We start from the raw sequence: 22,217 nt of genomic DNA, 5'->3' as shown, positions 1-22,217 counted from the left end.
CTGACTCTGCTCTCCTCGCTCGACAACACGGTGGCGTCCCAGGCCAACGGCTTAGCCGTCGGCGGCGGCGTCGGCGGCGGCATCAACAACAACAACAACGAGCCGCCGCCGCCGCCGCAGCAGCAGCAGCTGTTGGCTCAACAGCCCAACGTCCAGGTTGCGCCGTTCCAGGTCCAGGAGCAGGCCGGGCCCCACGCCCAGGCCCCGATCCACGCGCAGCCCCCGCGCAAGAACGTCTGGAGGATCTCGGAGGACGCTCTGTGCCGCGAGGACGTGGCCCGCCTGTGCCCCAAGCACACCTGGCAGAACAACTTCGTGGTGCTCGAGTGTCTGCAGGACGTGCGGGAGGTGAGCGGCGTGGATGGATGGTCCCGCGGCCTTGTGCGTGTGCGTGTGTGTGTGGTTGAGGGGGTTAAGGGGTGTGTGGGTGTGTGGTTGAGGGGGTAAGGGATGTGTATGTGTGGTTGAGGGGTAAGGGGTGTGGTGTGTGGTTGAGGGGTAAGGGATGTGTGTGTGGTTGAGGGGGTAAGGGATGTGTGTGTGTGGTTGAGGGGGTAAGGGATGTGTGTGTGTGGTTGAGGGGTAAGGGTGTGTGTGTGTGGTTGAGGGGGTAAGGGGTGTGGGTGTGTGTGTGGTTGAAGGGGTAAGGGGTGTGGGTGTGTGTGGTTGAGGGGGTAAGGGGTGTGGGTTTGTGTGGTTGAGGAGGTAAGGGGTGTGTGTGTGTGGTTGAGGGGGTAAGGGGAGTGTGTGTGTGTGGTTGAGGGGGTAAGGGGTGTGTATGTGTGGTTGAGGGGGTAAGGGGTGTGGGTTTGTGTGTGTGGTTGAGGGGGTAAGGGGTGTGTGTGTGGTTGAGGGGGTAAGGGATGTGTGTGTGTGGTTGAGGGGGTAAGGGATGTGTGTGTGGTTGAGGGGGTAAGGGATGTGTGTGTGGTTGAGGGGGTAAGGGATGTGTGTGTGTAGTTGAGGGGGTAAGGGGTGTGGGTTTGTGTGTGTGGTTGAGGGGGTAAGGGTGGTGTGTGGTTGAGGGGGTAAGGGGTGTGGGTGTGTGTGGTTGAGGGGGTAAGGGGTGTGGGTGTGTGTGGTTGAGGGGTAAGGGTGTGGGTGTGTGTGGTTGAGGGGGTAAGGGGTGTGGGTGTGTGGTTGAGGGGGTAAGGGGTGTGGGTGTGTGTGGTTGAGGGGGTAAGGGGTGTGTGTGTGTGTGTGGTTGAGGGGGTAAGGGATGTGTGTGTGTGGTTGAGGGGGTAAGGGATGTGTGTGTGTGGTTGAGGGGGTAAGGGATGTGTGTGTGTGGTTGAGGGGGTAAGGGGTGTGTGTGTGTGTGGTTGAGGGGGTAAGGGGTGTGTGTGTGTGGTTGAGGGGGTAAGGGGTGTGTGTGTGTGGTTGAGGGGGTAAGGGGTGTGTGTGTGTGGTTGAGGGGGTAAGGGTGTGTGTGTGTGGTTGAGGGGGTAAGGGGTGTGGGTTTGTGTGTGTGGTTGAGGGGGTAAGAGGTGTGGGTTTGTGTGTGGTTGAGGGGGTAAGGGGTGTGGGTGTGTGTGTTGAGGGGGGGGTGTAAAGATGTGTGTGTAAAAGCTGCGCCTGCAGGAAACCGTCACCACACTTTTTGGCAGTTTTTTCTTGTTGCCCAACTCGCTTGCGGATGTTTGAACAGCACAAGGCGTTGTGAAAAATGCAAGTGCTTTACTTTACCCAGGATTAACGGCACTGAGGAGGGAGGTCAGTGTCTGTGTGAGACTCCTCAGTCTGGAGTCGAGTAATAATAATAATCCTTGCATTTGATATAGCGCTTTTCATGTCCGGGAGGACGTCCCAAAGCGCTTCACAGAACACACTGTAAAGTGAAGTGATTGTATATTTGTGGGCGAACGCGGCAGCCAATTGCGCACAGCAATGTCCCACAAACAGTCGTGGATTGAAAATGACCAATTTTTTTTTTGGGGGGGGGTTTTGGTGGAGCGATGCGAGGCTGAGCTGCAGCTCTCCTTGGTCGGAGTGGTGTTGCTCTGCTGAAGCTGAGCCGGGTTCGGGTTCACTGGCTGCTGAGCAGGGTCACTGCTTGCTTGAATGGTGGTGCTGTGCACTGGATACCGGTTGAGCGTTGACCAGTCTGTGCCAACGCGGCATATTATATCCTGGTTTCGTGGTGCTGTTCCCTGAAGCGCTTCGAGTCGTTTCCACACAATATAAAAAGGGGGTTATACAAGTGTCAACTGCTGCTGCGGTTGGTCTGACTGTAAGGGCTTCGTTACTGGGTGGGTGCTGCTGCTTTGCGTGTTGGGTGCAAGGGTTGAGTGAGTTTGTCAGCCGGAATTTGCTTTGAGCGCATAGAATTTGTGTACATGGGATTAACACGAAATGTATTGGTTGTTAAAAGAAATAAGCCACGTAATAGCTGGAGCTTGTCGTATTTTCTGATCAGATAACTACTGAAATATTCAATCTGCTCAATTACAGTATTTTCTATTGAACACTTCTAGTATTTGTTGACTTGGGCTTCCGGTGTGTTTTTGGCAAACTCAGAAATCCTGTTTTCTAAAAATTGTTTCATATAAAAGTATTGTTTTACTTTCAAAGTAATTCAGGCATTTCAATTTGAACTGACCAATATGGCATCCAGTGTTAGTTATTTTCATATCTGTAGGACCACTGTGTTCAGGGATAAGCCTGTCCTGATTGTGAATTAAGTATCCCAATGTCTGGCTGACTGCCTAAAGCTTGGCTGCTGAATAAGAAAAAAAATACATATTTTCCAGAAATACTGGAATTCAAACGTCAGGCGGCTGAATTATTTTGGGAAACTTTTTAAATAAGTGGCACTAATGGGCAGTACTGTTGCAAGATTATTGTACCTTGTTAACATGTTGTTTTCAAGGCATAAAATTCTGTTTTGTCAAGCCAGTGCTGTTATTGAACATGCAGCGGTTCTCATTAGTGTCTTCTATTCTACTCTGCAGGACTTTTTTGGGGCCTTTAAGAATAATTAGATTATCTCTAGGTTAATTTTGATATTGTGTTTGCAGATGTAAAGGGTAAATAATGGTACTAGTTTGTGAGTAAGTAAATGTACTTTTAGCTACTGATTACTGAGAACTCCCCAGTACTAAGTTCTGTTCTTGGAATATTAAAGCAGATGTATCCTCTGAGAATTGTTATCAGGTCATTCAACAGCTTGCCTTTATATAGTGCTCTTCCCATAGAGTAAGATTTTGGAATGCTTCACAGGGACGAGGGTGAACACTGAATTGGGAGGTGGAGGGGAGATGGCCAGAGATGCATTCAGAGAGGTAGGATTTGAGATGGGGCAGAAAGAAATGGGGTGAAACAGAGTGGTAGAGGGAGGAAGTTCCAGAGATTATGAGCATAGGAATTGAGACCTCGGCCACCGATGGTGTGGGGACATGCAGCAAGCCTGAGGAGGGGTGAATGTTGGCTTGAGGATGATGGGCATGTGGAGTTCGGTGCAGGTGAGGATGAGGGCGATGGAGTTCTGGATCAGTTGCAACTGGATCAGGCAGGGCGAAACCTTGGGCAAGTTTCCTTACTCCACACAGAGCCTAATAATAATCCCTCCAAAAAAAAACAGTAATAAATTGGTCATTTTCAATCCATGACTGTTTGTGGGACACTGCTGTGCGCAATTGGTTGCCGCATTTGCCCACAAATATACAGTCAATTCACTTTACAGTATATTCTGTGAAGCGCTTTGGGACGTCTAGAAGACGTGAAAAGCGCTATATTAAATGCAAGGATTATTATTATAACTTGTGAATGGTGGAGATAGGGAGGGGCGAGGAGTGCGAACTAAATCAAAGGTAATTGGGCGAGTTTACCTGCGCCAAAAGTAAGACAGGATTTTTCATCAAGATTGATAAGTTGTAATATTTGTCATTATTGAAAGAATAGTCCGCCATGTTCCTTGGAGAAGCTTGCCCATATGATTAAAGCGTGTTATTAGCTGGCCTTGCGTAATGAGGGTGAAGATGTGGGCGTGTCATTTTTCTGTTATCTGCAAACAAATATTCCATACCTCTGTGGGGATGAGGATTTGGAGCCATAAAACACTACTGAATTGCCCCCAAATAATTCTAATGTATGATAAAAAGCTTAGTCTGCTGTAGTGTTTGGCAGTTCTCATAGGGCTGGATCATCGTGCAAAATCATGGTTTGTCTTTGACAAGCAGTCCCCTCCCTCTGAGGCTTTCATTCCCCACACTTCCCCCCACACTCACAGAAAGGTGCCTTTGCTCATGTTTGTGAAAGCCGTGAAGGACATTCTGTGTTGAAAGGGTTGTATGTATATGTAACTCCCAAGAGTTTGTCTGTGAACGAAATGCTACAAGGCATGGAATGTTTCAGCCTTAGTTTTTATTTCACATTCTCTGGTTGCATTTTGAGGATTAAGATTTGCCTTAATGTTTGAATTTTTAGGTAAAGTGTTAGAGCTATGATTCTCCTACCAGCAAACAATGAAAAGTCAGCAAAGATAATTACAATGAGATGGGCTGAGTCGGGAGGAACTGACTCTTGGACCTGGAAGGAGCCTGTTAACCAAAGTCTGGGTTGACCTGAACAATGGACTTGGTGATTCTTAAATCAAACTGATTCTGGAGCTGGACACTGCAATTGAATTTAAACAAAGCTATAATCTTTCAGATCTCGATTTAGATAATTGCCACAGCAAACAGTGAGAAGTCAGCATTTTCTCTCGGTGCTCTTTGTAGTCTCTTTATTTTATTAATGCTGAGCTTCAACGAGACACGCTTTTTTTTTTACAGAGTAGAATTGTAGCCAAGGAGATTTAGACTGTCGAAAGGCGTTGTCGAACTGGGGCCTTGTAAATATTGTCTTGGTGAATTATGGGGAGAATTTGACGGTTTTAATTCTTGTCCATTGGTCAGTAGACTTTCTGTGGAGTTGTGGAGAGGAATTGAGCATTTGCAGTGAACGTTCAGTAAAGCTTGAATTGGCAGATCCCCAGGAACTGCATTTGTGCAGGTGCAAGATCACAATGCAAAGGAATGTAAATGTTAAATAGAAAAATATGTCCCTGTTCAACAGATTTTCTTTTCAGATTAATTAAAACTTTAAGGTAGATGTCCACACAGAATCTTGGTGAATGGTTTGCAGAAATAACTGAGCAAAAGAGTTATTATAGGAACAGAGGACAACAAGTTGCACCCTTCTCGCAGGATAGTGTCTGAGCGCTGCACACTGGTGCCGAACACGCTGGACGTCACTGATGGATAAATTACTGTAATAATGTTTGAATTTAGTATAGGCCTCTCACATCGGGAGGACAGTTCAAAATGCTTCATACGGTTTACTATGAAGTGCAGTGACTGAATTTGTAGATGAACATTTGCATACAGGAGTGTCCGAAACAGCCATGAAACAAAAAACATTTTATTTGGGGGGTTGTTGGCCAGGAGACACTGGGAGAAATTCCCTTCAACACTGCTTTGGAGTGTCAGCCCAGACTGAGTTCATGTCCTGAGGTGGGACTTCAACTGGTAACTTTCTGACTCCGAGGCAAGTGTGCTACCACCTGAGCCAGACTCCTAATGTGGAAAGGCAAGCAGATACAGGAAGTGATTGAACTCCGAAGAGAACTTTTGATTACTAACCTAATTTGCCTTTTGTGTGTGTGTGTGTGTGTATCACTGGTTATTAGTGGCGATGAGGTTTCTTGCTATTTTCAACAACTTGTGAAACTTGTTGCAGTTTTGATTCGTTTTAATACATTCCCTTTTGCTTATTCCCTTTTCAGAACTGTATGAAAAATTTCATCATAGCCCTTTCTGCTATTACCTTGGTTGACTTTTGTTTTGCTGTTTTCTATTCCTTTCTTAGTTTTATTTTTCTGTCTTTTGTGTGTGTGGGGTTGGTGAAACCCTCCTTTTTCTGAGCCTCTTAATGAAATTCTGAGTGCTAGTCTCCTCACACTATCCTTTCCTTTGGCTGTTGTCTGGCTTTTTTTGTTGACTGACCCAAAATTGGCTGCTTTTCTTCTCTGCCCCTCCTCTCCCCATAACATATTCTGACTCCTTTGTCAAAGCTCTTGGAAATGCTGATGCTTTAGCAATTGCCTGTTCTGCTAGGATCTTTAATACCTTCAGTTCAGTTGTATTTGCAGGAGGAGTGAGAGAAAGGGAGAAACAAGGTTGCTTTTTGAACACTTCTCTTACCTGGATTTTAACACTTTCCTTGTCTTATCTTGATTAGTTAGGTTTGTGATGCAAAGACAGTAGCACTGCTAAAAAAAAAAAAATTAAAGCATCTCTTCCTCTCTTGAAAGTGCTGAGATAAGATTCCGCACTTGGTGGTGCAGCTGAACATTCTCCATTTGGGAGCAAAGATGGTGGTTGTGGGCTATTGAGCAGAAACATTACAATATAGTTCGTTCCTGGCTTCCAGACGTCTCCACACATCCACCATCGGGGTAACACTCAGGAGATGGTTACTTTGGCTGTTTCCCACTCCCTCTCTGGATGAGATTAGTTAACAGTCCAGGCAGAAGCCCTTGAATAATATAACAGTAAGGCTCAGTACTATCCAGTGCATTTACCCAATGCTGTACAATTCACTGAACCATTGCTTCTTCACTGTTCTATTTGAGTGGCATGACTTTTTTTCTCTTAGCTGTATTGTAAGTAATCACTGCAGTGAAAGTGAAAAGTGCTGAATTATAACTACACGAAGGGTGCTATATAAATACAAGTTGTTCATGTAAACCACTACTTCTAGTCTGCTACGCTGAAGGTACAAAATAATTTGATTTTTTAAAAAAAAAAAACCTTTATGTGGGGTAGCAGCTGTCTGTGGCTGATGTGCTATAACTAGCAATTGTGGACCATTCCATTTCTCACAGAGATGGGAAGGATGCTCCAGGGAATCAATTTAATGCAACCTCCAAACTATCTGGGGTGGTTCTGGATGTTAAGTGGTAATTTGCGGCATGGTAATGTTGAATTTGTGAAGCTCCTCATTAAACAAGTGTAGAATTTAAACAGCTGGAGTGTTAATAGGAGGGTAAATTTTAGAAATGGAGATTTAGTTAGTTTGCAATGGAGAAAAATAATTATTTATAAGATAATCCTCGACCCTTTGTGAAAGTCGCTGGAGCTTTCTCTCTGTGGTTTGGGGATAGAACTTCATTTTCCTGATCTGTCCTTACAAACGAGCAAAATCATACCTGCTAAAGGATCACTCTTTGCTGTGATTCCTTCTCTCCTCTCCCCACCCAGATTCTTACTACACCTACAGTTAAACAAGTCCCAGTAGCATGGTTGTTGGGTAGGTACCAAATGACTAGAACTACGCCCTGTATGAGTTACTGAGCATGTCAGCAAAAATAATCATCACTGACATCATTAGATCTCAAACTGAGTATTCCTCTGTGTACAGTGTGTGTTACACATTGACAGCAGCATAGCAATGTTAATCCTGCTCGTCTCCAGCTGCACAGTTACATGCACTGAACATTTATTTGAAGGATGAGGCTAAATGAAGCACCTTCTGAGGCTGCCGATCAGAAATAAAATTCTGGGATATGGTGTAAATGTTGGAGAAGCAGCTGCCTGTCTTGGCTGTTTGGACTTATGCAGCATGGATGAATGTTGTTCGCATGGCTGTTCATACAGTTGATGTAAAATAATGTCGAGGGTTTGGATGGTGAGCACAAGGAAGGAGGAGATGTGGAGAAAGCAGTTTTTTATTAAAATGAGGACGCTATCAGAACAAGGAACCGTGGCTGACTTTTTTGCTTTCACTTACTGAGACCATAGTGCCTCTAATGCAACCAGACTCACATCAGTTAACTCAACACTGTCACCCACTGATACGTCTTGTTTTATATGGCTCGGCTTCTTGTTGAAAATCTCGCTGAGGCATTGGAGGAGCCTTTGCAGCTGAATCCTTTTCAATGTGCTTTCTGCCTGACTTAAGGTTTCATTAAACGTCTGAAGTAAAAACATAAAATGGTGAATCTTTGTTCCTCAGCCCATTTTCAACATTGGACAATTTCAGTCTAAACATATGCCTCGCAAGGACATTCCCATGAATATCTCCCGCAGTTACTAAGTGCTGGGGTGAGAGTGCACATCTGATTCCTATAGGGGATGGGATTGTGCCTTTGTGGGACACTTGGGCTGTTGCTTTCCCCCTTCCCTCCCTCTCTCCTCACAGCACAGATGAAATTTGCTTGCTCCACATACAATTGCCGCTCTTGTGACAGTGAATTTGTGAATAGCCTGTAATGTAGCTTAAATGTTTGTACAGGGCTTTGTTCTGGGTTTGAATACTCCGGGTGATGCGATTCTTTGTAGTCGCTGGATACAAATTCAGTTTTTAGCCCAGTCGACCTTTGTTGTATTGATTAAGACTCAGACCGTTGGTGAAATGAGTAAATTTTCAACCTCCGCTTTCTCCCCAGTTTTTATATGACCTTGGGTTACTGGTTGGTAGCATGAATCTTGACTGATATTTTCTTGCCTTTGTCCAGGGCACTGAATCCAATTATAAAGACCCTCCTGCTTCCGTGTTTGAAATCACAAATTTGGCACGGCCAAGTTCTGAAGATGGGAACTTTGCTGTTTTTGACCCAGGTTCACACCGAGTCATTGGGGGTAACTGATAGTAAGTGGGGAACAATTTCACAGATTCATGGCCTCCAGCAATTTTCAATGTGGACTATGCCAGCAATGTACATGTATGTATGAGAGGGGCATTGCAGCCTGGACTCGCAACACGTCGCCCATAAAATATACAGTCAATTCACTTTACAGTATATTCTGTGAAGCGCTTTGAGACATCTCAAAGACATGATTGTGTGCTATGTCAAACACAAGGATAATGTCCAACTGCAGCACTACCCCCTAATTCCCTGGCTGGAATCACACTCAGCCCAGGCTGGTGATTGAATTTAGGGCCATTTTGTAGTGTACACCTCAACTAGTTACCAAATCATGCCTTAGACAGTGGGGAGCCCCTAAATCATTTAAAATGTATAATTAGCTTTTCAGACAACATTCTGCTTGAGTCAGGGTTTCTTGAACTTTACGTCAAGCACAATTGGTGAACCTTGTACCACAGCCTTTTTTAATCATTGCAGCATTTTAGCCTAAACACACACTACGCAAGGGGTTCTCTTGTGATTTTGATATTTGATAATTGTGCTGTATTCTCCTGATGCTATCAAGGCTGTAAAGAACCCAATTTAGATGGATTTACTGTCTTATAACTATTTTGTGGAGTTTCGAGTAGGGGGGGGACACGCTTGCGGAGTTGGCATTTTACAGCTGACCCTGTTCGGGCCAGTCAGAAAATATAATAATAATCTTTGCATTTAACCTGGTGCCTCATTACATCATTATCAGCATTTCATGGAGTTTTGCAGGATTTACTGCAAAGTGTAGTGACTGTATTTGTAGTATTTCAGATATTCCTCTGCTGATATTAGACCCTTCGTGTCCCACAGTTTCGTCTGTGATATTTGCTTCTGTGGAATGTATTTAATGAGGTTCACTGGACAGACTAGCTGACAATAATAAATAATAATCCTTGCGTTTGATGCAGCGCTTTTCACATTCTAGACATCTCAAAGCCCCTCACAGAATATACTGTAAAGTGAATTGATTGTTTGTGGGCGAAACCTACCCACAACCTAGTTTTGAATCCAAGAGTTAGCTGGGCTCGGCTTTGGGCACTGTAAGTGGCTTCAGCCTCCCTAGTTAGGTTGCCAACTAACCAGAGACATGCTGGTTCAGGCATCTCTGGTGGCATTTGTTTATACGTAATCATTTTAATGAGGACATTGTGTGCTTGGTTGTGATTTTTCTCGCAGTGCAGAAGCTTGCCACAGTTTACATGTAAATGACCTCTTCAGTCAGGTACTGAAGGGCTCCCAGAGCCTGGGAACTATTCTAGTGAAAGAAAAAGGGTGCAGAGGAGATTTACGAGGATGGTACCAGGAATGATGGATCTTGATTATGAGGAAAGGCGAGAGAGGCCGGGATTATTCTCATTGGAGCAGAGAAGGTTATGAGGAGACCTAATAGAGGTCTTCAAAATCATGAGGGGATTTGATAGGTTAGAAAGGGAAAAACTGTTTCCACTGGTGGGTGTGTCGGTGACTCGAGATCACAGGTTCAAAAAAAAGTGTCTAAAAGAAGCCGAGGCGAGTTGTTCAAATCTGGAACGCATTGCCTGAAAGGGCGGTGGAGGCCGATTCGATAACAAATTTTAAAAACGCGGTGGACGGGTATTTGGGGAAGACGGGTTTGCAGGGTTATGAGGAAAGGGCTGGGGAGTGGGATTGACATTAATTGCTCTATTCAAAGAGTCGGCACAAACTTGATGGGCCGAATGGCCTCTTTTTGTGCTGTACGATTCTATGAAAAAAGCTGCATATTTTCAATGGGGAGAAAACTGGCAGCAGCAAAAGGCATTGTAAAAATGTATTTCAAGTACGTATTATCTTCACTACAGATCATTGTTGGAATATAACAATAATCCTTGCATTTGATACAGCTCCTTTCATATTGGGTGGACATTTAGTGTAGGTGAGTAGAGCAAAGGTTTGCTTCTATCAGAGGACTGGCTGCTGGACAGACCTGAACAAAGTTACTTGAGTCAATATTTTGTGGCTAGGAAAATGCCGTCATAATCAATTTACTGTAAATCCTCTGATGGCTCAGTGGATAAAAACACTCACTGTCACATACTGAGCATACTAGTCTTGGCTGAGTTGGGTAACTAGTTCACCTTACTACTCCTGAGTTAGGAAGGGGTGAGATCAGCCAACTTTTCCATGTTTTTGTAGTTCAGAGATCCTTGCTGGAAAGTATGTGAGTGAGAAGGGAATCTGATTGAGCTGTGATGTCCAACATTGTTGATTAAGGTGTTAATCACCTTAATGGTCACTTTTTGAGGTATCGAGGCCACCACTGATGTTTAACGTGGAGAAATTGGCAGGAAACATGGTCAGAGATATATCTTGAGACTGACCTTGAACAAATTGAGGAAGCAAGTGAGTCTGGGGGTCTCCAGGATGGAGTTCCAGAAAGTGGAGCAGAGTGGCTGAAAGCTTGCCTGCTGATGGTGGGCCAAATAGCTTGTGGGGTGGGAGGTCATGAAGCAAGCTGGTGTTCGTGGAGCAAAGTCATGGGTTAGTTGAATTGAAATAGGTTGCAGGTCGGCTGGGCCAACAACAGAGGGATTTAACGGTGAGAATGATTATCTTTAATTTGATCAGCTGGGGGAGGGGAGGAAACGTTGCTGAGCAAAGATGGGAGGACCCAGGATGGAGAGTATGCAGCCTGTGTAGGGAAGACCCGGACAGTCTGGCGAGCAGGCCATTAGCAGTAAAACATGGGTGAGGCTCTCAGCCGGCTGGGTGGAGGCGGAGGTGGACAATAAGGGAAAGCTGAACAGGTCCGAGCGCAGGTATGGTGTTTAAAGGACAAGGAATTCAACAAGACACTAAAGTTCTACACCGGCTCTACAAGCTGGAGTTTGCAGCCATTCAGGTTCAAACATTCAGCACCTATTTGACAAGAGTCCAATAGGAAAGCCTCAGTCTTGTCTACATTTAACTGAAGAACGTTAGAGCTCACCCAAGACTTGGTGTCTGATAGGCATCAGAACAGCAATGGTCTTAGTTTATGAAAATTGCATTGCTTCATTACAGAAGCTAACTGCATAACTAACCCAGGAAGTCTACGTCAGGACTCAGAGGAAAGGATGTCATAGCTGACCCCTGTAGCGGCAGATGTAGAGATCAGACTCCAGCACTGCTCATGCTGGGACCCATTCCGTCTGACCAGTGAACGTGAACCAGAGAAATTGATCACAGCTATTGTGCCACGCTGAGACACGGCAAGTCTGCGCAGAATAATTCAAATCAGACTTGAGGTGATACAGCAGCACTTTGCAGGTCAGGAGTTTTGAGAAGAGGTTAGACGTAATTTGCATGCGGAATTTTTTTGATGATCGTTTCTTTAGTCTCCTTTACAAGTTTTTAATTATGTTTTGCAAACCATGTCCGTGTTGATGTGTTGCCTGGGTGAGCTTGGCATTGTGACTTTGCGAAGTTGCTGAAGGTTATACCAGCTCAAGTTTCACAGTTATAATATAAAGAATTTCTGATCTAATGTGATGAAACAATCCATTTGTGGAAGCCAGTATGATAATCTGTTGGTTTTAGTGACTGTAAACTACTTGAGTAAGCCAGTGTTTTTGGTGTTAATCGGTGAAGCTGGATGTTCTGCTGTGAGGAATCAAGATAATGAAAATATGTACATGAGAAATTCATTAGTTATTCATCAAACAAATGGGATGTTATGCCGTGTAATTAAACATATGTGGATATGTTTAGCCATGGTCTGCTACTGTTAGTAGTAGTAATAATAATAATCTTTGCATTTGATGTAAAGCCTTATCGCATCTTCAAGACATCTCAAGGGCTTCACAGATTGTATTGTAAAGTGAATTGACTGTATATTTTGTGGGTGAAGCGCGGCAGCCAATTTTGCACAGCAGTGTCCCACAAACAGTCATGGATTGAATGACTAATTTATCATTATTATATTTTTTTAAGAAATTATTACCCCCAGAAAAGCGATTCACCAATCGACTAACAACTGGGTTCCTATTCAAAAGATATCTACCAAAAGATATCTACCAAAAGAAGCAGAGGGGAGATTAGAAGAAATTTTTTCACTCAGCGAGCTGTTCGAATTTAGAATGATCTGCCTGAAAGGGCAGTGAAGTCCGATTCGACAACTACGTTTAAGAGAGAACTCTTAATAGGTAGGTATCTGGGGAAGACGGGTTTGCAGGGTTATGGGGAGAAAGCTGGTGATTGGGGTTAGTGAAAGTGACTTGCTCTGTCAAAGAGCCACACACTCGATGGGCCGAATGGCCTCCTTCTGTGCCGTAACATTCTATGAATCTATCCACTGCCAGGTGAACGGAGGTGTGTGGAGTAAGGAAGCTTGCCCAACATTTTGCCCTGCTGGGAATAGAACCCAGGTCTCTCGCTTGCGAGGCGAGTCCTCTAACCACTGAACTACAGGACTCCAGTAGGTGACTAACTGTGGCTATTTTACTCTGCAGCTGGAATCCAGCCATGGAATCTTGTTTGGTACATGCCGGAGTGACTGACAGTGTTGGTCTTGCTTGTTGGATGCTTGCTTAGTCATTTCTTTAAGGTTCCCTTGGTTCCTTCTGTTACCTTAAATCATGTTGTCTTACCTGTAATTACCTGTTGGGTAGGGACCAGTGAAGGAATGCAGAACAATTGGAAAGTATTGTCCAGCTGAATATATCTGTGTGCCATTTGGGCATGTTGTCAGCTTATACAGGTTCAAAATGCAAACTGGTTGGCTTCACCTGGTTAATTTGGATTTGGAACAGTTTTGATTGATGCGGTAGATTTTGTTTCCAGCTAATGGCGCTTGGTCAAGGGCTTGGTGATACCAGTGTAAATGAAGCAGTGTTCATATTGTCAGGGTTGGTAATATAGTAATGAATTAAATCCTCTTATCTGATCCAGTGCCTTTATCACAATGTTGAAACGTTTCAAAGCACTTCAGGGGAATTAGTGTAAAGTGGAGTGACTGCGTTTGTAGGTGATGTGGCATCTAATCTGCACACAGCAATGTCCCACAAACAGCGATGAAATGAATGAGCATTTATTTGTGGGGTTGTTGGACAGGGCACTGGGAGAAACTCCCTTCTCTTTTCGAAAGATGCCACAGGATCTTTTATGTCCACCTGAACAGGCTCAGACAGGTTTTTGTTTAAAGATCCAGTCTGAAGGACAGCACCTCTGACAATCATTGCATTGGAGTATCAGCCTCGACTACTGAGCTCAAAGTCCTGACGTGCAGCTTGAACCCACAAGCTTCTGACAGAGTAAGAGTGCTGCTGACTGAGTAAGGCTGAATATAAGCGATTGAACAGCAATGTAAATAGAAAATGGCTTGCTTGCGATATGGCAGCAACAGCATTTTTGTTCAGCAGTGTAAAGTGGTTTGTTTATACAGTTCTCTAACACAGTGGGAAAGAATTTGTAAAGATCAGGCTGAAGCGATGAATACTTTTCAAGCCAGTCTGTCTGCTTCGTTGCAGGCTTAGGATCTAAAGCCTAGTTAATAAATAAATGGTTACCCTTCATTTCCTGTTGCAGAAGAACAAATACAAAATTGATATGGACTGGAAATGTCTTAGAATAAGTTTTAAATCTTTGACCTGAAGTTTCGCATCAATATCCAAAAATATATTCATATAAAAATATTTATTAAAAAAATCAATATATAAAAAGCCTTCCTGGTGTGCCTGAGAAGAACATTTTGTTGGATGACATCCAAATAGAATTTTTGTAAATATTGGTTTAGAAAGCTAGTATCCTCTTAGTATTGAAAACAAAGTCAGTGATGTATCTTTAATATAATAATCCTTGCATTATTGATAGTATACATCTTTTCTCTTCCCTCACCACACACACACACACACACACACACCACTTCTTATTGGGTGCCAGCTGCGGAATAGGCCAACTGAAAGCTCACACTTTTTTTTGTTAATCACTCGAATGAATAGCTGAATCTTCTTACAAATTTATATTCTCTAAAGGGTGATTTTCTTTAGAAGTCTGAGCCTGAGGATCATTGATTTATTTATTTGCATGTGGTATATTGCAACAACCATGACTGTGTGGGGAATTCCTGTACGCAAACTGGCTACTGCATTCACGTACAGAATACACAGTTGCTATACGTTACAGTAAATCCAGTGAAGCCCTTTGAGATGTCCTCCTGATGTGAAAAATGCTATATCAAATACAAGGATTATTTTTTAAGGCAGCAATGCTATGGGGATGACAGGTTAACCAGCATGTTGCGCCCACAAAATGCAGTCAATCCACTTTACAGTGTATCCGGTGAAGCATTTTGGCACGTCTCAATGACATGACAAGGCACTATATCAAATGCAAGGATTATTATTATTACTGCTTGCTGTATGCCTACAGCTTTCTTTAATAATAATAATAATCCTTGCATTTGGTATAGCGCTTTTCACGTCGGGAGGACGTCCCAAAGCGCTTCACAGAACACATTATATTTGTGGGCGAACGCGGCAGCCAATTGCGCACAGCAATGTCCCACAAACAGTCATAGATTGAAAATGACCAATTTTTATTATTATTTTTGGTTTTGGAGGGATTATTATTAGGCGTATGGATTAAGGAAACTTGCCCAAGGTTTCGTCCTGTCTGGAATTGAACTCAGGTCTCTCACTTGCAAAGCGAGTGCTCTAACCACTGAGCTACAGGACTCCACAAATGACAGATAGTGGTGGAGGCAGGGAATGCTTTGGAGGTGGGGGAAAGCGGAATGGGTCACAGCACAAACGTGGGGATTAAAGGACAGTTAGGAATTCCGCACTGGCTCCACGCCATTGAACATTGAACTCTGTTATTGTATATAGTTGAGTGAACCAAGTGGCTCTCTGCGTTTGACTAGTCTTATTTCTGTTCTGCCTGGCTCCGCTGGCTCCCCATCCCTCAGAGGATAGGGTTCAAAATCCTTGTCCTCGCCTTCAAAGCCCTCCACAGCCTTGCCCCTTCCTACCTCAGTGATCTGCTAACCCCTTGTCAACCAGTCCACGTTCTCCGCACAGCAGGTTCCGGACTGCTCCACATAACCCGCCTAGCCCGCCCTGCCCCACCATCGACAGTCGGGCCTTCAGCCTCTCCGTCCACATCCTTTGGAACTCCATCCCACATTCCCTTCGCCTCGCTCCCTTCCTTGGCTCCTTCAAGGCATGTCTCAAGACTCTGCTCTTCGGCTACCCTCTTTCGACGTGAAAAGCGCTACACACATGTAATTTTGCATTGTGTTGTTCATTACATTAATGGCATTCTGAGTCTGGTCAGCTCTCCTCACTTCTTACCTCTGGTACACACTTGAGAGCCCTGGATTCTACCTTTGTGGAATCACTCAAGGCTTTTGCTTTTCTTTCTTCTCCCAACAGCATATGATTAAAAGGAAAGGTAGAATCTGTTTGCTCCATATAGTTAGACATTGACATTCTGATTGTGATTTGTTCACAAATGCAATACTTCTTACCAAAGCGTTTTTCCTTCTCCTTGAATAGCCAATTAGTACAGATTCAGGCATAGTCCCATTCACCATTTAACTAACGCTACATTGGGAGTTTGGAGACATTCCCTTCCCCGATATTCTGCTCTCATTCTGGGGATGCCTGCAGCATCCCTCTATTGCCCAGCATTAGATTAGCAAACTCAGCAGACACCAAGTATTTAATCTGAATGTTATCAGGTCTGTATGACCTTGTTTCACATTATAACAGGGGATCATCGGGAAAGTGATTTGCTGCTTCTTGGGTTATAATTGCATGTTGCTAATCTAAACCACCACAACTTCATCTAATTGATTCACAAGCTCCAGGTATTGTAATTATCTCAAAAGAACTATTTAAGTTAGATCCTGTCTCAACACATTGTAGGCCAACATTGTGATTGAACAGTGTTCAACTTTACAGACAATTAATTGGAGAGATCTTGTTCTGAAAGATCATGCATCCCAAACAGTGTCTGGTGTGAAAGATGGAATGTAAATTGTAATTGTTTGATTTTTAAATACAAACATAATCCCCTTGTTTGGACGGGGAACTTGCTGTAAGTGTGCTGCCTCCGTGGTTATCTTTGTTTGATCTCCCCAAAATTTTGAGTGAAGCTGGTTTTAAGGCTGACGTGTTGCATATCTAAGACATTGTGGTTTCTTTCCTGTGTCGACTTGAACACAAAGCAAATGCTATTGCTCACAATAAAAATGCGTCATTTGTTGGTTCACAATATGAAGCTTTTTTCCTGAAAGCTTTTTTTGTGGTCGTAGGGGAGGAGAGACTTCTATTGCTAATTTTAGTGCTGAGTTTTCTGAAGTTGTTTTTTTTACTGGAGAAAGAAGTACAAACAAATGAGGTTGCTCTTTTAATAATAATATCCTGCATTTAAAAACATCTCAAAGCATTTCACAGAATATACTGTAAAGTGAATTGACCGTACATTTTGTGGGCAAAACACGGCAGCCAGTTGTGGATAGCAGTGGCCCACAGACAGTCGGGATTAACGTGACAAATTTATTATTTTTTTAAAGGAGGTATTATCCCTGGAATAGCAATCCTCCAATCGACAAACAACCGAGTTCCTATTTACTACTAGGTAAACAGAGGCATGTGGAATAAGGAAACTTGCCTAACCTTTTGCTCTGCCTGAGAATCAAACCCAGGTCTTCTGTACCAATACGCTACAGGACTCCACGTTTTTAGTCACGATTAAATGGAATTTTACTTTCTGCCGAATACATGTTGAGTTGCAGAGATGAATGCACTTTGTGAATGTTAACAGAACTTTTGTAACAGCCCAGTGCTGCACAATCTGCATTGTGAGAGTATAGCCGTTGATGAAGTCTCTCGAATTATCAGTTTATCTGAATCTTGAGCTCTTACTTTGCACCAAATGAGGTCCTTCAATGTGTTCCTGTATGTTAAAGGAAAAGCTGTTTGGGGTCTCATAATAATAATAATCCTGGCATTTGATATAGTGCTTTTCATGTCCGGAGGTCTCAAAAGGCTTCATAGAAATTACTGTAATGTACTGTAAATGCAGTGTATTTTGTAGGCAAACAATTTTGATCACCGGAGGTAACATCTTAAACTAGTCTGAGAATGGAAACATTACTTTTTCTTGAGGCATTGAGTAGTGAACCATTAAACACGAGCCATTCTGTATTGCTGACTGCCAGCTGAGCGATCTTTTTCCCAGTATATACCTTTGTAACTTACAAATCATTCATGGTGGAGTAAGTGCTCTGGGCCTGACCACGGTAAGGCACTAGTTTTCTGAAGACTCTCGGAATGGATCTTAATAACAACAACTTGCATTTGTATTGCGCCCTTCACGTGGGGTAGTGTCTCAGAGCACTTGTCTATTATTAGGATTCCACTTTTTCAATGTATTTGAAATAATTGTAATTAATACAGTAATTGTAATAATTGTAAGTAATGCCATGTTTTGCCACAAATATGCAGTCAATTCACTTTACAGTATTTTTTGTGAAGCGCTTTGAGACTTCTCAAAGACATGATAAGGTGCTATATCAAATGCAAGAATTATTAGTATTATTAAGATCCTTTTCTGCTTCACGTTGTTTTAGAGAAACTGAAAAATGTAGACTAAAAGCTTAGATGGAAGCAGATATGACTGACCCAGTGGTAGTAGCTATGATTGGCAGTTCTTGCAGCATTGGGTCGAGATGGTGTACAGTTGAATTTGTAATGGCATCCAAGATATCCAGACTTCAGTGTCCAGTTGTTGAACTGTCAACTTTGAAAATGTGATCTTAAGCAGAGTGACTGATGGCATAAACTCATTTATCACATAGAGCCGTGTTTTAAATGTGATGGGGCACAAATTTAATAAATGTATTCATTGCAATTCCTGAGTGGTGCTTTGGCTACGAAACGTAGTGCACACACTGTCTGAACAAACCAACCAATCAAGACTACTGTATCTGTAGAGCTTTGTGAAATTCTTTCTATCTTTCATAATTTTTATTTTTGGGGAGTTTAGTGCTGTTTCATTTCATCCATTAAAGATGTTTTGTTTCATTACATTGGTATTAATAAAATTCCTCAAATGACTTAAGATACCTGTGTGTCTTGTGTGTAAGTTTGGCTCAGTGGTATCACTCTTGTCAGAAGATTGTGGGTTCAAATCTCACATCGCGACTTGAACTTGCATAGCCTCAGCTGACTGGGGGAGTTTTGCCTTGTCGGAGGTGGCGTCCTTTAGATGAGACTTTAAAGCAAGGTCGTGTCTGCCTGTAAAGGTGGACGTTAAAGATCCCAGGGCGCTAATCGAAAAGAGAAGTGGTTTCTTCCGGGGTTCTGGCCAACAATCCCCTAAATAAAATTGGTCACTTGTTTCATGGCTGTTTGTGGGACAGTTCATGGCCACCACCACTTCCTCTCGGTGTCAATAATTCTCATTTCACAACTCCCAGTACCAACCATTGCCGCAACTCATGCTGTCCACGTGCGCCCTCCGGAAAGGCGAATTGGACCTTGGCCTGAACAAACAATGCTAATACCATTAGCTCACTCAACACCAGTCCGCATGCCAAGGACGGCCTCTTGTTGGTCACAGCACCAGGTCCCCGTTTCCTCCCACAGGCCGGTGACCCCCTCCGCTGCGTCGATTCATCCAAGCCCCCACCCCCATCCCGTGTCCTCGCTCCCTCTCATTCCTCTTCTGTCTATTGTGTTTAACTTTCTTCCTGTGTTTAGTTTATCATTTTTTTCATTTTATTTGGTTTCATATGCTTTTCATTTTATTTGGTTTCATATGCTTTTCATTTTATTTGGTTTCATATGTTTTTCATTTTATTTCATATTATTTTATATTTGTGAAAAATATGGGCTCTAACTACTTATTTTGGTGATGGCTTCCACAGACTTCTGGAATATTAATTCTTGGTTGAGCTAGTGTGACTTAAGAACATTAAAAATGTTAGGCAAAAAAAAGACCAAGGTCCATCTAGTTTGCCTTCCTGGACGTCGCATGCACAATTCCCGAACTACCTATGTAATATATCCTATAGACTAGTCATGACAAAAGACGAGGCCACTGCTAGTTGGCTCCTAGATAGTCAACGCCTTCTAGATGAAAAGGGTCAAAACCAGAAAAGTTCTCGTCTTGACATAGAAATGGGTTCCATCACGACCTGAGGCTACAGCAATTAGCAACTTAAACCAGACAGCATGACCTTTAGTGCCATGTACGTTAATAACCTGAAATTGACAAGTTTTTAAATTATATAGAGCAAGGGGCGTGCTGGTGTAAAGTGTGAAATCCGTTCAATAGGATAAAGGGAGATCTGCATTTTGATTCATTTTTGGTGGAGAGATGTCCAGTTTTTCAGCAATTAGAATTGTTCTGCGTGTTAAATGTCACCCGTTTAAAAGGAACCAAATCTCTGGGAAAAGAAGAGTTAGCTTTCCCTGAAGCAGTCTCTCTACGCAGACAACAAAACTAGTTGCCTGTCATAGTATTCTTGTTCTTCTGCTGGACGTGGATAATAGAAGTGAGTCCAAAGCACAACCACATTAATTTTGGTTTTGCGGGTGCCTAGATCTGCCTAGTTATCCAGCCCAGCTTTATTAATACATGATTTTGTCTTTCATTCAGAGAAACTTTACTGTCAAAACGGAGTGCACAGATGTTAGTGACCTGTCACCCATAGATTTTTCACAATAAATTTTCGATGCTGCCCAATGTGACTTTAAGCCCTTTGGAAGCCTGTTTCTTCAAAGCTGCTTTTCTAATGCCTAGTGTTTAAATGCTAATTGCATAGAGCTCCACTGATTCCACAAGTATTTTCTTCTGACTAGCGCACAGATGGGAGGTTTCATTAAGTTAATGATGGCAAGTCGACATTGCAAAGTGATTCCAGTCTGTCGGTCTCTAATCCCCACCTGCAGAGCCACACAGTGCCATCTCTGGAGCTTGGGTTCACACACGTGGCTGTAACCATTAGTGATCTGCACTATTGAGCATTGCTTAGTAAAACCACTAAAAAAATGGTGCTCTGACTCATGAGTCTCATTGAAAGACATTGCTTATGAAGAGCTGTGAAAATGTTTTCTCGTTGTGGGTGAGGAATGAAAATAAAAAAATATTTCCTGATGTAGTTTATTCAGTGCCTCCTGCTTCAAATGTCATGGGTGAAGGATCAGCTCAGGTAAATCTGAGAGATCCCCTTATACTTTGGTGCCTGGACTAGTGCATAAAGAATAGTTGTTTTGAGGAAGACAGTGTGTGGAACAATTGTGTACAGCTCACGTGAATTTGTTGAAATGAGAGATGGGGAAATTGAAGAAAATGAAAATTCCCAGTGTGTGCTTGAGGAGATGAGTCAAGCAAGTGCCACAGAACGATGCTGATTCGTAGATGTGGTTGTTATGTTGAGGCTATTGCACCTTGAAGATACTATTTTATTCAAGAAAGTTTCATCCATCAGCAGAGCTTTACTGAGAATTATAATGAACTGGATTTTCTGCCTTTGTTTTTTCTTTCTTTAAACCTACCTTGGATGGATTATTAAATCTGTCACTGAAAGAACTGAATTAACAGTTGATGTACAAAACTTCCTCGATTTGGCTGCCTCTACTGAATCAGCTCATTCCTCGTCAGCCTCAGAAACTCCTAAAAAGCCATTCACACCCATGTTAGCAACACCTTTCTTCCAGTTTTGAACCAAAAGTTTTCTTTTAAAAATACTTCAAATCCAGAAGAAATATTAATCTTACCTTGAAGTCTGCAGGGAGCCCTGTAGCTCAGTGGTTAGAGCGCTCGCTTTGCAAGTGTGAGAGCTGAGTTCAATTCCAGGCAGAGGGCGAAACCTTGGGCAAGTTTCCTTACTCCACACAGAGCCTAATAATAATCCCTCCAAAACCAAAAACAATAATAAATTGGTCATTTTCAATCTACGACTGTTTGTGGGACATTGCTGTGCGCAATTGGCTGCCGCGTTCGCCCACAAATATACAGTCAATTCACTTTACAGTGTGCTCTGTGAAGCGCTTTGGGACGTCCTCCCGACGTGAAAAGCGCTATATCAAATGCAAGGATTATTATTATTATTATTAAACTCTAGCATCAATCACACATGACCAGTGCATAAGTAGTCCTGAGATGTCCCACCAATCTAACTGGAGCCTCCATCTTTCCAAGTGTATCAAAAACTACCATCAAAACATTGCTTAGGAAGTGAAACATTTCTTTGGAAATGCTGCTGTTAAACTTCTATGTATTTGTATCTCCGTCAAGGATGCTCCACTGTTGTCATTGGCCTAAGTTGTGAGTGAGAGGTTTTGCGACTCCAAAGTGGTTGGTGTTTTGCCTGCGATCGGCACTTTGACCCTATCCAGTGTGCAAGCCCAATACCTGATATCTGAATGTACTGTAATCCTATGTAACCTATACCTTGTACTGCTCTAATGTACCTTGGGTTGCTGTTATTAATCAGTCAGGGGGGTTAGGTCTGCTGATGCATAATTGCTGCAGAATGAGGATTGATAAATTGGTGTGTTTAATTCCCAGTTGTGTTGATTATTATCTCCCTTTCTAGCCACTC

The 22,217-nt window shown here is 43.0% G+C and overlaps 1 protein-coding gene across 1 annotated transcript in view; it reads left to right on the top strand.

Annotated features, from left to right (window-relative positions):
• Positions 1–108: 108 nt before the first annotated feature.
• The window catches only part of glg1a (golgi glycoprotein 1a), a 71,333-nt gene continuing 49,224 nt past the window's right edge, over positions 109–22,217 (top strand). The window contains exon 1 of the mRNA XM_042340205.1: positions 109–348. The gene's annotated coding sequence lies outside the window, so the exon portion shown is untranslated. The remainder of the gene's footprint in view (positions 349–22,217) is intronic.

The sequence above is a fragment of the Callorhinchus milii genome, unplaced genomic scaffold, assembly GCF_018977255.1.
Source record: "Callorhinchus milii isolate IMCB2004 unplaced genomic scaffold, IMCB_Cmil_1.0 Scaffold14, whole genome shotgun sequence".
NCBI classification, from domain to species: Eukaryota; Metazoa; Chordata; class Chondrichthyes; order Chimaeriformes; family Callorhinchidae; genus Callorhinchus; species Callorhinchus milii.
This window is presented reverse-complemented; position numbering and strand designations above follow the sequence as displayed.